This window comes from Ictidomys tridecemlineatus, chromosome 4, assembly GCF_052094955.1.
Source record: "Ictidomys tridecemlineatus isolate mIctTri1 chromosome 4, mIctTri1.hap1, whole genome shotgun sequence".
NCBI classification, from domain to species: domain Eukaryota; kingdom Metazoa; phylum Chordata; class Mammalia; order Rodentia; family Sciuridae; genus Ictidomys; species Ictidomys tridecemlineatus.
In genome coordinates, this window is record NC_135480.1 from 157,344,134 (window position 1) to 157,359,696 (window position 15,563).

Sequence of the window (15,563 nt, forward strand, 5' to 3'; positions counted from 1 at the left end):
CAGCATGTTGGCAGAAACAGGACTTAGGCCACAGAGTCCAACCTCAGAATCTGATTGACAGTCATTCTCTTACAGATTTTAAAACTGTTCATGAGAAGGAAATTCTGTAAAGTCAACAAACTGAGATATTTGACAAAGTGAACTTCCTCCCACCAAGTCCAGAGTTATAATCTAACTTATCTTTATAACACATATCTTAATCGTAATTACAAAATTAGATGTGTAGTTATGTTTCACATCTGCTCTCCCTCCAGGCACAGGTATCATGAGGCTTACCCTTGAGCTATATCCACAATCACCAAGCACAGTGCCTACACACAGCACCTGAACCAGCAAGACTACTTCAAGGATGAAAAAAGAACAAATGAATGTGCCCAGGAATACACAATGCATCTGTTTACATATCAAGTACTACCATAAATAGAAATTGTATTCATATGTGGATACATGTTTGTGTGTATATATACATCATTTCTTAATTTAATGTAGATTATTCTGATCAACAACTAATAAAATTTAAACATATGAACCTGATGACATTTCTCTAAACTAGGTGTGATTATCATCCCAGAACTAATAAATGGATTCTGCTGAGGCCTGTCTGGCTCCATAGCCTAAGTGCCTATCCATTATGCTGAGAGAATTTTTTTACATAGAGTTCTGTAATTCAAAATCCCAACATCACTTTCAGTGGAATGTGACAAGTAGTTCTTAAGTTATCTGGAAGGAAAAAATTTATAGGATTTGCTCTGACAAAAACTATGGAACTGGCCCAGGAGTATATATGTTGAAAGAAATCAACAGAATATGAGACAAATTCCTATACACAAAAATTTATTTCATTATTCAGTCAAGATTTTACACTGGGAGCTGGGCATTGTTGCGCACGCCTGTAATCACAGCAGGTTGGGAGGCTGAGGCAGGAGGATTGAAGCCTCAGCAATTTAGCAAGGCACTTAGCAACTCAGCAAGACCTATGTCTAAATAAAATATTTAAAAAGGGCTGGGGGTGTGGCTCAGTGGTTAAATACCCCTGAGTTAATCTCCAGTACAAAAACAAAGATTTTACACTGGGAAGAGAATAATAAATTATGTAACAAATGATGCTAAGGAAATTGGTTATTTATTGGGGCACAAATAAAAGTATATCCACATACAAATTTCCAGATAGATTAAAGAGAAATATTATAGATGAATTTAAGGGAAGTTTTTTTACAATATTGGAATATGGCTTGAAGGTATAGCTCAGGTTACGTGCAAGGCCCTAGGTTCAACTCTAGAATCAAAAACAAGAAAAGAAATAGACACAGTCTTGGGGCTGGGATTATGGCTCAGCGGTAGAGCACTCACCCCGCACATGCAAGGTCCTGGGTTCAATCCTCCGCATCATATAAAAATAAATAAATAAATAAATAAATAAATAAATAAATAAATAAATAAATAAATAAATAAATAAATAAATAGAAGTTATTGTGTACAACTGTAAAAAAAAATATATTTAAAAAAGAAAGAAACCGACATAATCTTTCAGGCAAGACACAAGAACCAGAAACCACAAAGAAAAGCATCAATATGAAATAGGAATTGGGCTGAGGATGTGGCTCAAGCGGTAGCGCGCCCGCCTGGCATGCATGCGGCCCGAGTTCGATCCTCAACATCACATACAAACAAAGATGTTGTGTCTGCTGAAAACTAAAAAATAAATATTAAAAAAAAAAAAAATAGGAATGGTGGTGCATGCCTACAATTCCAGCAAGTCAGGAGGCTAAGGCAGGAAGAATGCAGGTTACAGGTTAGCCTCAGCAACTCAGTAAGATCCTGTCTCAAAAAAAAATGTATAAATAAATAAAAAGGCTGTGCGTGTAGTTCAGTGGTAAAGTACCCCTGGATTCAATCCCCAGTACCAAAAACAAAAGAGACAATCAAAAAGAATACAGATAAAAGCAATGATGTGCACACTTCACAGTACACTGAAGAAATCCAATAGCCAACAATTTGGAAATGTTCACTTAAAATGTAATATTACTTTGGCCCATATAGTTGGCAAAAATATATTGTAAGATTGTTAATAATGGTCAATGCTTAGACTGGTACCAGAGTTTTGAAAGGTACTATTTAGGTTCATGGGCAGAGCCTCAGTGTTGCCTAGACTGCAGAAGAGGATGACCACCACTTCAAACTGTAAGAAGTTTCTCCAGGTGTGTTTTAAGGAAATGGAGTTCACCGATGAATATATTGAAACAATGAAACAGTTCCTGGAGAAAGTGGAAGGGCTGTGTCTGAAGGGCTCAGTCAAGCACACCACTTTCTTAGTAACTAAACTGAATGTAAAGTTTTCAGTTGCTACTATAGATAATGAGCATAAGCATTCGCTGACCAAGGCTCCAACCAGAAAATTTCCATGTGACCACATCTGGGAGTATCCCAAAAGCCAGGCAGTGCTCAGGGCACTCAAGCTGAAGATCACCAAGGGGATTCTGCTGTTGTTATTAACCCAATCACTTGCCAACATGGCAACAGACTCCAGTCTCCAGTATGAAACTAGCACATGATCTGAAAGCAACTTTGTGTCTCCATCCCTCAACTGGAGCCATGCAAAGGAAAGCTAAAACCATGGAGCAATCTAATGAAAACAAATCTCTGAATGAACATATAAAGAGTCAGCCTATAAGAAAACAAAATTACCTCATTTCCAGACCAGGGAAGGGCAATAGAAGAAACACTAGCAAAAACAAAAGGAGTAAGCAAAGGTCTTGGGAGTTCGAAGGGGCCCCATTATGGTTAAAGGTGAATTTTTTTTAACATCCTATAAATATTTATTTATTCTGAATTTCTTTTCCTTTTGAAAATGTTTTATACTGTCTTCCCCTCTTTATTCAAAAGATCTGTTTGTTTTGTTTTGTTTTTGTACTAGGGACTGAACCCAGGGGCACTTAACCACTGAGCCATATCCCCAGCCCTATTTTGTATTTTATTTAAAGACAGTGTTTCACTGAGTTGCTTAAGACCTCACAAAATTGCTGAAGCTGGCTTTGAACTCCAGATCCAATCCTCCTGTGTCAGCCTCCCAAGCCACTGGGAGTATGGTTTTGAGTCACCACACCCAGCTTAGTCAAAAGATCTTTTCCTAATTTTGTCCATAATTGTTATAGCATCTGTGGGTTATTTATGTGCAACGGTTCTGGAAAAAAAAAAAGTATCACCTTAAAGCTAATACATTCTTTGGAATGGCTTTCATCTAAGTCCTTGTACAACACAGTTCTAATGAGACCCATTTCTAGAGATTCTTAACCTCAAATTGTTTTACAAATCAGATCCTTTTGCACAGAGTGTATGCAAGCAATATTCTCAGTCTCCAGACAACTTTTAGGAAATTTTTATTTAGAATTAATTCAAGGGCTGGGGATATAGCTCAGTTGGTAGAGTGCTTGCCTCACATGCACAAAGCCCTGGGTTCAATCCCAAGCACCACAAAAAAAAAAAAAAAAAGAATTAATTTAAACTCATAGAAAAGTTGCCAGAATAAGATTAGAGCAAAGAACACCTATATACAATTTATACAGATTTATTTATCATTAACATTTTATCCTATTTGTTTTATAATCTCTTACTCCCTCTCCTCAAATCCACTTCCCTTTACCTTCCACCCTACCTAGCTTTTCTTTCTGAACCATTTAAGAATAAACTGCAAACACTGCAGGACTTTGACCCTAAATACTTCAGGGTATGTCTCCTAAAAACAAGGATATTCTCTCACATAACTCAAGTATGGTCGTTCACTTCTATACATTAAACTATTTTACATTTCTACCCAATTCTATCCAATTTGGTAAACTGACCAAAGAATACTCTTCCTAGCATTTTTTTCTCTTACACAACAAGATCTGGTCTAGAGTCAGCTATTGCATTTAGCTGTCATGTCTCTTTAACCTTTTTTAATCATTTAATCATTCTCACAGCCTTTATCTTTTATAACACTGACAACTTTAGAGAATATAGCCCTCCTCTCTTTTTTTATAAACTTCCTCATTTAAAGTTTCTGATGGCCAGGCAGGTGTGAGGGGCACATGCCTGTAATCCCAAGGGCTTGGAAGGCTAATATAGGAGGATCACGAGTTCAAAGCCAGCCTCAGCAATGGCAAGTTGCTAAGCAACTCAGTGAGACCCTGTCTCTAAATAAAATACAAAACAGGACTAGGGATATGACTCAGTAGTTGAGCCCCTGAGTTCAATACCTGATACCAAAAATATAAACAAATAAATATAAAAAGGGGCTGGGATGTGACTCAGTGGTTAATTGCCCCTGGGTTCAATCCCTAGTACAAAAAAAAAAAAAAAGTTTCTCTGATGTATCCTTGTGAATAATCAGGTTAGACTACTACAGAAGGGGCACTGTGTCCTTCTCAGGAGATTTATCTCTGGAGACAGATGTTCATCCACCTGTTCAGTGATGTTAATTTTGATCACATGGTATGGAGTTGTCCCATTTCTGCAACAGTTACTATTTTTATCTATTACTAAGGAGCCAGTGATGAGATAGTATAAGACCAAGTAAGATATCATGCTCCTCACCTAGATTCAGCTAGGATGATGCCTTCCTGAATCAATGGTGACAGTTAAAAACTGAGTTTTCAACTTTAGCACTCCCTCCATTCCTTCCACTCTGCCTTTGGCATTCTACTAAAACAAAAACCCTGTTTCCCCCATTATATATAATTACTAAATATTCATATAGTTATTTGTTTATCATAAATATGGATTTAAGGGTTCCTATTATTTTCAATGCTCTACTATACACTACTGCCCTTAATTATTACAGTACTCAATTTGTCCCCAGGATAATTTTTAAATTCTCAATTTACTCCCTCTGAGAAATGTTCTAATATCTAGAACTTATTTATTATGAGAATTCATATTGTGAGAATTCTTTTTTTTTTAAGAGAGAATTCTAATATTTATTTTTTAGTTTTCGGCGGACACAACATCTTTGTTTGTATGTGGTGCTGAGGATCGAACCCGGGCCGCACGCATGCCAGGCGAGCGCGCTACCACTTGAGCCACATCCCCAGCCCTTGTGAGAATTCTTAACCTTATATGATTAAGGCATATCTAAACTTTAGCAATAAAACTCACTTATTTTTCCAGTTCTCTTAATGAAAACTGAGATATACAGCCAATGACTTCCATATTTGATGCTCTAATGTATATTCTAAAATAAACCTTATTAAAATGAGGATATTAAGGGTCTGCTTGAGTTGCTACTGTCTGAAGTTTGAGTTTCATTATTAATCCTTAGCTGATTTCTTAAATCATTATTCTAAATGTTTGAGAATGAATTAGGTTCTACCTATTATGAGATACCTGTGTGAGTTTCAGAGAGCTGGGGCCATTTTCCTGTCTCATTCTGACTACTTCTGCTGTCTAGCAGAGGTAATAAAACTGAGGTTATTTCTAGTGTCCACTCTCTCACTTGACATATATATAGATATAAATATAGATATAGATATATAGACATAGATATATAAAAGACAGTGGCAGAAAAGCTTCTTGACTCTGGCACCCCATCCCTGGATCATTAACTACTGCAGAACACTGTGAACTCCAAGTCCTCATTATCGTTTGTATCTGGAATGGCCACCAAATTTCCCCCATGTGTTCAAGGCTTGGTCCCCTGCTGATAGTACTGGTAAGGAGGTTGGGAAACTTTTAGAAGATGGAGTCTTTGGAAAGAAGATTAGTATTGAGACATGCTCTTGAAGAAGATATTGGGACCCTGGTGTGTGTGTGTGTGTGTGTGTGTGTGTGTGTGTCCTTCCTAGCTGTCATGAGAAGAGCAGTTTTCTTAGTGATTAGAGTAAGGTAATTACTCCCACAATTCTTGGCATGATGTTCTTGTGCTGCCACAGGCCCAAAATCACAGTGTCAAGCAACCATGGACTAAAATCTCTGAAACTGTGAGTCTAAATAACCTTTCTCTCCTTTTAAGTTGTTTATAGGTATTATATTTTGTCACATCCACAGAAAGCTAACACAGACCTAGAATCATCAGCCACAAAATACAGGCATCTCCCCAAATAGGCCAATTCTGTAAGGGACTGGCAGCCATTCCTGAATACCAGCCTAGAACCAAGCACTCCTACAGCAGCATGTTCCCTTTCTTAAATTCTTCTTCCTTAAACTACAGACAGCAATATGCTTCCTGCAACTGAAACTTGACAGACCAAGAGAGAGATGCCAGATAATTAAGAGCATACAGATAGTGATCATAGCTGAGAGGAAACAAACAGGATATAAAGTGCAGAAAAGAGAAAGTCTGCTTGGAAGATGGGACCTAAAGACAGCCTCACTCTGCACTTGACCTTCATAGTAAGAACAGGAAGTTGGGAAGATGGACATGAGTCAGCAGGCCAAAAGTACCCAAGCAAGATCACTGTGGTGGGAAGGAATTTGGAATGTTCAGGAAATTGAATGGGAGCTAGGGTAACTACAGTAGAAACAGGAGGAAGGTTGGGAGACAAACTGAGGAAGGCAAAAGCCAGATTATGCAGGTCACAGGAAGGAGCATGGGTTTTCTTCTAAATGCTATGGATAGCCACTAAAAAGCTACCAGCAGGAGAATAATATGTAATTAACATCTAAAAAAAACCACTAGGGCTGCAGAGTAGACAGCAGATTGCTGAGGGCAGAGAGGAAACAGGAGGCTCTCCCAGGAGTGAGATCAAGAGAAAACTATGGTATGGGACCTGGGGAGGTGGCAAAAGGGGTGAAAAAAGGGAACTGGAATGGAGTCATGTTCAGGAGGAGGACTCAGCAAGACTAACTGATGATAGAAGTGTGTTGGCAGAAGGAAGGGAAAGTTGAGGAGGAACAGATAGAATTAAGGATGAGGCAATGGTTGGGGGGGGGGGGTTAAGCAATGCTGTTTTCTGTTGTACATTACTGTTTTGAGTCAATCTTCAAAGCCTTGTGTTTGCTCCTGAAAATTACAAAAAGAAGGATTGTCTCCAACTGCCATGAAAGAAATGGAAAGCCCTGCAGCCTTCAACAGAGTTCATTAAACATATCACAGGTCCCTCAGTCTTAAAATGTCTAAACCTAATCTACTCCCATGTGAAATCTGCTTCCCGAGCATTAGGACCTAAAGTTCTTACTTGAACTGGGCTTTGTATACTTCAAACAAGGCCCTCTTACGTCAATTAAAATGTAACCTCTTCCACCAGAAACTGTAAAGGAAGGTAATGACAGGAAAACCTTTAGAAGAAAATTACTTTCTAAGTTAGTAGCTGTGCCTTTTAAATTTCAAACATAATTGGCTCTCTGATTTGACTTTTAGGGTCTTACATCTAAGTAAACTCATCCCTAATTTTGTTTAGGAAGTCAAACTAGGTTTGCCATTGTTTGACAAAGAATTCCAAAAAATCTCAACACTTTCTATCTTGAAAAGTTGTGAAGGGGCTGGGGATATAGCTCAGTTGGTAGAGTGCTTGTCTCACATGCACAAGGCCCTGGGTTCAATCCCCAGCACCAAAAAAAAAAAAAAAAAGTGAAAAATAAATAATACATATATTATTATTGCTAAATAAGCAACTTGTTAGAACTGTGAACATTCAAACAATGCTTTAAGAGTACTGAATAAAGTACAACCATCCCTATTTTGTGAGTGCTCTTCATTCACCCCAGGTTTCAGGGTGCATAGATGTCATTATATTCTGCTCCACTGCATGAGTTAGGAAACTGGCTTGGAGTACCTTGCCCTTGGCTCCCTGGCTTGAGCCAGTACTCCTAAATGACATTTACCATTGTCTGGATTTAAAATAAAAACAAAAACAAAAATCTTACCTTCTTAAAGTTGATTTTAAAATTATTATCAGCAAATAAATATTTAATACCAATATATTCTATATGTCCAGTGGAGCATTTAAAACAATCTAACCTTGATACATGATTCTTTTCCTGTTCTATAAAATCCTCACCATATAAATGCACTTATGAAAAGCAAAGTCTATACCTAATTGCTAATCAAATGAATGGCTGTAGCTAAGTGTTTATAATATGCCAGGCAGTGAATAAGGTGCCACAGCATCCAGCAACTCTGAAGAGGGCACTGGAATCCCCATTTGACTGATGAGAAGACTGAAGCTCACAAAGAGGTTAATTAATTTGGCCAAGGTCACGCTGCCAGCAAGAAGCAGAAGTACAATCATGCCTGCTGACCAAGCCTGTCCATGTTATTTCCTCACTTCCACATGCCTTGCTTGGAACAGATACAAGTCTGAAATTTGGGTGTGCTGGTAAAAAGGCTGATTTTGTTTGGTGGGTCTTTTTTGTTTGTTTTGGCTTTTTTTTTTATGGGTTTTTCTTTGTTTGTTTGTTTGGTCCTAGTTGAGACTGGATACAGTGATAGTTCTTTTTACTCAACCAGCAATGGCTTAGAAATGTCAACTGTTTGTGCATTCTTCCAGCGGGAACCTAAACATGTTGGATAAATAGCAAGTATCTTGGGGAATTAACTAGAAAACCAGAGGGGGGCGGACATTGATATGAACTACATACACATCTGCTTTCTCACATATGGAACAAATTATTCTCGTGGGCAGGGGTAATGCACAAAGCTCAGCAACCTTCCTTCTGATGATGTCACAATGTGTAAGCCATGTCAACCACTGACCCAAATGCACCCTGCTCTCCAATCTGGCTTACTGATACCTAATACCTGTGCTTTATCCTCATCACCTATTACAGATGACAGATATGGAAAACAGGCCCCAAGGAACTTCCCTTATCTACAATAGTTCCCCTACCTGCCCTCCTGCCAAGTGTGTGCGAAGATGTCTGTGATAAATTTGGAGATTTTGTCATTGCAGTGGGATAAAATAGAAGTCCAGCGGGAGGAAAGCAGAAGGGAAAATGGGGAAGAGCACAGGAGGCACTGCACCTGGCCCCCACCTATAGCTGAACAGGCTGTTTCCAGTCCAATAGGCCCCAGGAAACTTCCCTTATCTACCCACCCTAAATGAGCCCACCACCAAAATTCCGCCCATGACCTGGCCCTGCTAAACCCTATAAAACTCAGACCCTAGTAGCCCATCAACATTTTGTCCTTGAAAATGTGCCCCTCCTTTGCTTAATAAAGCATTGCTGAACCATTGAGGTCTGTCTCCATTTCTTTTTCTTTTTGTATTCTCTTTAATTTGCTTTCAACAGATGCTCATTTTTTTATTTCTGCTTGGGAAATTTTATTTTCTCCTGATGATTTTTAAACTAAGCTGAAAGGAAAAGGGCAAAGGGGATCTTTACAGGGTGAAGGAAATGTTCTTAAAATGGACTATGGTGATAGCTACACAACTCTATTAATTTAATAAAATCATAGAACACTTAAAAGGAGTGAACTTTGGGCTGGGGGTGTACCTCAGTAACAGAGTGCTTGCCTAACAAGTGCAAAGTTCAGGGCTCAATTCCTAGCACCACAAAAACAAACCAAAAGAAAAAAAAAGAGTGAATTTTATATGTAAATCACATCTGATAATGTGGGAGTTAAGTGTACAGAGGTAATGCTAATGGACTATGCAGGTAAATTGTCCCTCCTCGGAGAGGATAAAAGTACTATGCTGTTAGCACTAGAAGAAGTTCCTTTGCTGCTTTGTCTCTAAGGGAGAGAGGGTTCCTTTCCTGCTGAATCCCAGTTGGACACCAAGGCACAGAAGCCAAAGGGATAGGTAGCCAGGGAAGCTAGCTAGCATCTGGAGGGAAGGCAGGAAGCAGAATCTGGAAGACTAGAAGAAGAAGAATACCTACAGGAGATCTTAAAGGATGAAAAGAATAAGCCAGTTGAGAGAACGGCAGATGAAAGAATTGGGAAATGACAAAGGACCACCTTTTGGGAAACTGGGCATAAGAGAAACTACAATCACTTCAAAACAGCAAATGTGAAAAGTCCATGTTAGGAACTCCAAGTTGTAGGACTGGCCCCAGACCTACTAAGAAATGCTGGCAGTAGGACCCAGTATGTGCATCTTAACAAGCCACCTGCTCCCATCCTGATAATTTTTATACTCATTAAAATGTGAGAAACACTGAACTAGACCCTAATTAAGGCCTTATGTGTTATGCTGCAATGATCACATTTTACCTCAAAGGCAATAAGAAGCTATGGACAAATTTTTAATTTGAGAAACAAGGTGAAAGTGGATTGCTCTGGGGCACAGCAAGAACCTAGAGCTCCCTCAAGAACCCAGGAGTGTTTGCATACTTGTCACCTCCCTTTACCTTTCAGCTTCTCATATTGGGTAACTGCTACAATTTAAATTGTATCCACCAAAGTTCATGTGCTATAAATTTAATCCCGGATGCAATAGTGTTGAGAGGTGGATCTTTTAAGAGTGATAGATTAATGCTAATATTAAAGAAGTTATTTATTGCAAGAGTGAAATTGACAAAAACCAGCTCAGCCTCCTCTTTCTCTTACATGCATGCACGCTCTCTCGCATGAGATGTCAGGTTAGGATGCAGCAAGATCTTTGCTGGATATAGCCCCTCAGTCTTTACTATCCCAGCCTCTAGAACTATAAGAAACAAATCTCTGTTCATAAATTACCCAGTCTCAGAGGTTCTGTTATAGCAGCACAAAATGGACTAATAGAGTAGTTAATATAAACATGCTTCTTACAGATCAGAGTCTCCTATTAACATATAGGTGCTACATAAAAACCCTCTAAGACTGTTTTTGGGGAAACAAGAGATTACAACACCATTTCTGTGTCAGTGGCAAATGCTATTTCCTATACATTACTGACATGACGAGTTTCCCAGCTGATAAGTACTAACACTGTTCAGTTGTAGATGGAGCTAGAATAGATGGCCCTTGAATCTGTTTACTGTTCTCTTTTGTGTTAAGTGGTTTCTCCTCTCTCTTCAGGAAAGGAAAGCCATGAGGGCTGTATATCTGTAGAACTTACCCAGCTGGAGTCCTGGGGATGAGCCTAAGAGTCAACTGTACCCATCCTATAGGCTCCACCAGTGGAGCAGGACTGTTGTGCAGTACCCTGCATGGGCCAACCTTTATCCAATGCCTGTTCCTTACACTGCTGAGAAAACAGTGCCAAGCAGCAACATAGAGTAAGTAGCCTTAACAACCAAGTGCTAAGAGCCAGCATCTGATTCTCAAGTGCCAAGCACTATGTGGACCTTTAATCCACAATAGCCCCATGAAGTAGCTTCTATTGTCTCCATTTCATAGATGAAGAAACTGAAGACAGATTAAGTAACGTATCCGAGGCTATGCAAGAAACAGCAGAGATTCAAATCCATGTCCATCTGACTCCAGAACTTGCACCACACCACTTCAAAGGACACAGCAAATAAATTTCTATTTTTCTCTCTTTTTTAATATATACTAGTCAGTTTTTCATCATTCCGATGAAAATATCTGACAAGAACAACTTAGAGTAGGAAAAGTTTATTTTAGCTCATGGTTTCAGAAGTTCATTCCATGGTCAGCCAACTCCATTGCTCTGAGCCTGAGGTGAGGCAGAACATAACGGAGAAGAGTGTGGCAGAGGAAAACTGCACAGTTCATGGCAGCCAGGAAGCAGAGAGGGAAATCCAGGCATCAGGGACAAAATAAAAATCCCCAAGGCAGCCCACCCCATCTTAACTACTTCATCCAGTCATGCCCCACCTGCCTACAGTTATTACCCAGCATAGTGGTCCTTTCAAATTATTGATTCATCAAATGGATTAATCCACCAATTAGGTCCCAGCTCTCACAATCTAATCATTTCACTTCTGAACATTCCTGGATTATCTCACATATGAGCTTTCAGGGGATACCACATTCAACCCTTAATAATATCTAATATTAATATCATGATAATTAATAATAAAATATATCATAATAATAATAAAGTATTAAGGAAATAAGCAAATTTAGTCTATAAGACTTACAACACATCATAAACAAACTTACACATATCCCCAGAAATCCCCTACTCCAGGGGTCAGCAAACTACAAAGGACCTATGGGTATTTCAGCAGTAGGAATCATATAATTCCAACCTCTCAATTATACCTCTGTAGTACAGAAGAACCACAGCAACACCTAAACAAATTGGCATGGTTATGTCCCCAAAAATTCTACTTACAAAAACCGCTAGGGTACAGGCTGCATTTGGGCTTCTTATGAAGTTTTCAGGCCCCTGACCTTGGGAAGAGGGCATAAATTTAGAGTCAGGGCACGTGGCTTCTTAACTCTGATTCAGTACCTAAGCCAACTGAGTAACCCAAACTTGTCATTTACTTTCTTTTCTAAAGCATGTATTCCTGCAGATTTTCTTCTCAATTGTCTGTAAATATAAGATAAAATTGTTTTTAACACACCAAAACATTATCTGCAGATTATTCATCAAATTTATAAATAATGAACAGTGATGAGATACCTCAAAGTAAATGCATAAGGGAAAAGGAATACTTTCATGTGCTAGGTTTTCTGCAAAGCATAATCTGATTTCATTCTTCATAAATGAACAGCATCAGAGAAGTTACATAATGAACCCAAGGTCAGACAACAAGGAAACTAGGACCTGAACCCAGCTGGCTGCTCCCTAAGAAGCTTGATGCTGCTCTGCACAGGAGGTGGCTGGTATTGGTCAATGAATATTTGACAGATGGCTCCGACCAGATGACATATGAAAGCTTCTGGGGATAAGATCCTTAAGTCAAGCCCTACTTTCTTCTCTTCAAGACTCTCTCACTCTCTCCTTATCTATCTTGCCTGCCTCCTCTCAAAAAGAACATGCCGCATTGAGTTTGAAAAATTATGTGAGAATCTGAGGTTTGTTTTTTTTTGTTTTGTTTAAGCTCTGAGTGGAAGGACTGTGTCATGTATTGAAAAAGTCCAGGAATTCCAGAACTGCAGGCCGCAGTGGCTGGAAGAAACAGGGTAGGAGCAAAGGAATGCCCAGCACATGCTCAGAAAAATGGTGACTAGTCCTGCTGACCATGGAGTAGCAGGTCCAGTGGGCTCTGGCACGAACTTGAGAATCTATGTGGTGAAATGTAAGCCTCTGGAATTCCTCAAACATGTCTGACCTACTCACTGTATTTCAGTTTACAGTCTAGAAACTGAGATTGAGAAAGGGGCAAGTGAAACTACTGAAATGGGATACTGTTATTTCCCTTATCATAAAAAAGGAGGGGAGGAGAAAGGAAAAACATTTCCCAAATACAGAATACATACCTCTCGCAACTGTCAAAAACAAAAACAGAGGGAGGTGGCGGGGGACATCCTTAGCTGAACTAGTTTAAGGCCTACCAAAATCTGGCTGGAACACACACCATAGTTTTCCTGCCTAGCCACTTAACTCCCTCATACCCAATCCTGCAGTCACATGGCCTCATGCTTCATCCATGTCCAGGCATATTCCCCCTGCTATTCCCTCTGCCTGGAGAATGGGTGATCTGCTTCCTCAGTGCCTGCTGAAATTTCACCCCTTCAACTCCAGATCTAATGTCACCTTCGAGATGATAGATGTTAAAGCTGAAAGGAACATTATAGTCAGATAATCAATTTCAACTCCTTCATGTTGCCCATGAGGAAACCAAGGGCCAAAAAGTTAGGGGACCCTTGATGTGACATCCCAGCTGAATGCCCCATAAAAGCTTTTCTTCTTCTCCTTGGAGCATAGGACTTACAAATGCTCTCTAATGTCCTGTCAAAGGTGTCTATTTATATTCACATTCCTGACCATCTTCTCAAGAGAGGTCAAAAATTACAGCTTACCCATCATAGACTAGTCAGTACTTAGTAAGCCTAGCGTATACCAGGCCTTCAGTGGGTTCCAATACTCATTCTGCAAATACAACACAGGAAACCCAACTCTCTCCCTACTTTGGCAGGTCTCCCTCCCATCCGCTTCTATGTATTATCATTCAGATACCTAACAGGCCACCTCTCCATATCCCTCCACAACTCAGAATCTTTTTTTTAATATTTTTTAGTTGTAGTTGGACACAATACCTTTATTTTATTTTTTTATGTATTTATTTATTTATTTTTATGAGGTGCTGAGGATCAAACCCAGCACCTCACACGTGCTAGGCTGAGCCAAAACCCCAATCCCCACAACTCAGAATCTTAAAGACACACAATATACTCCACTGTGTGATGTGTAAGACTAAATGCCCTTCCTACCCATGATGGTGAACTTTAGGTGTCAACTTAACTGTATTAAGAGATACCCAGACAGCCAACAAAGCATTATTTCTGGGCATGTCTGTAAAGTAGTTCCAGAAGTGATTGGCTTTTGAATCAGTGGACTGAGTAACGAAGGTTCACCATCATCAAGCACCATTCTATTGGCTGTGGGCCTAAACAAAACAAAAAGGCAGAGGCAATATGAATTTGTTTTTTTCTCTCTCTTTTGGAACTGAGATATCCATCTCTTGCTGGTGGGCATCAGAAGTTAAGGTTCTTCATCCCTCAAACTCCAGGACTTATACTAATGGACCCCTCATGTTGTTAGGCCTCCAGTCTCAGACTGAGAGTTATGCCACCAGCTCCCCTGGTTCTGAGGCTTCCAGACTTGGAGTGAGCCATGCTACCAATTTTCCTGGCTCACCAGTTTGCAGTGAGCACACCGTGAGACCTTCTTAGCCTCCAACTCCCTCTTCTATCTAGCTACCTACCTACCTACCTACCTACCTACCTGCCCTATCCTATGGTTCTGTCTCTCGAGAACCTTAATAAATACTATCCCTCCATCCTCATTTCCTCTCAGCCACCCAAAGCACTATAGGCTATCCCTCAACTTTGTACCTTATCCTGCTATTCCCTCCCTGTAAAACACTTCAAAAGCTCTCCTCATCCCTATATCACTTCTACATGGCTAACCCTATTCATCCTGTAATACCAGATTTCTAAGAAATGGCCTCCTCCAGGAAGCTATCCCTGATTCCTTCCCCCAGTGAGGTGCCTTCCTCTTTGCTCCTAAAGCATGCTGGCATCCCTCCTTTTAAGGCTGTCACCTATCTCCCTCTAGACTACAACCTAGGGCAAGAGCTCTGCTAGCCTTCCCCCCAACCAGCACAGTATTCAATATATTAAATCAGACAGAATCATTCCCACTAGTTACTAGTTACTATCAAACCCACAAATACACACAATTTATCATTTTTCTAAAATATTCAATATGTAGGTCCTATGTGTATCAGTATAATATGAGCAATACCAAGGGGACATATCCACAGATCACAGCTAAAAATACTTACTACACACACACACACACACACACACACACACACACACACACACACACACATACACATTCTCTCTCTCTCTTTCACACACACAGTCTTTAACTAAAGGGCTGAAAATGTGAGTGGCATTATGAACTCCCAGGCATTGCATGCTTCAAGAGTACCTTTAGATCTGGGGATACAGCTCATTTGGTAGAGTGCTTGCCTTGCATGCACACAAGGCTCTGGGTTCAATTCCCAGCACCACTACCACCACCCCCCAAAAAAAGAATAAATGGGATTTCAAAAGAGATTCAAGACTAATTGTTTCA

At 39.7% G+C, this 15,563-nt stretch overlaps 1 protein-coding gene across 6 annotated transcripts in view; it reads right to left on the reverse strand.

Annotated features, from left to right (window-relative positions):
- Nucleotides 1-15,563, reverse strand: part of Ttc39b (tetratricopeptide repeat domain 39B) — a 127,045-nt gene that overhangs the window by 104,834 nt on the left and 6,648 nt on the right. Inside the window, exon 1 of one of the 6 annotated variants that reach the window (XM_078047657.1) lies at nt 6,941-6,976. The exons of the other annotated variants lie outside the window; for them this stretch is intronic. The gene's annotated coding sequence lies outside the window, so the exon portion shown is untranslated. Of the gene's footprint in view, nt 1-6,940; nt 6,977-15,563 lie in introns of those variants that run through there. 6 annotated transcript variants of the gene reach the window in all.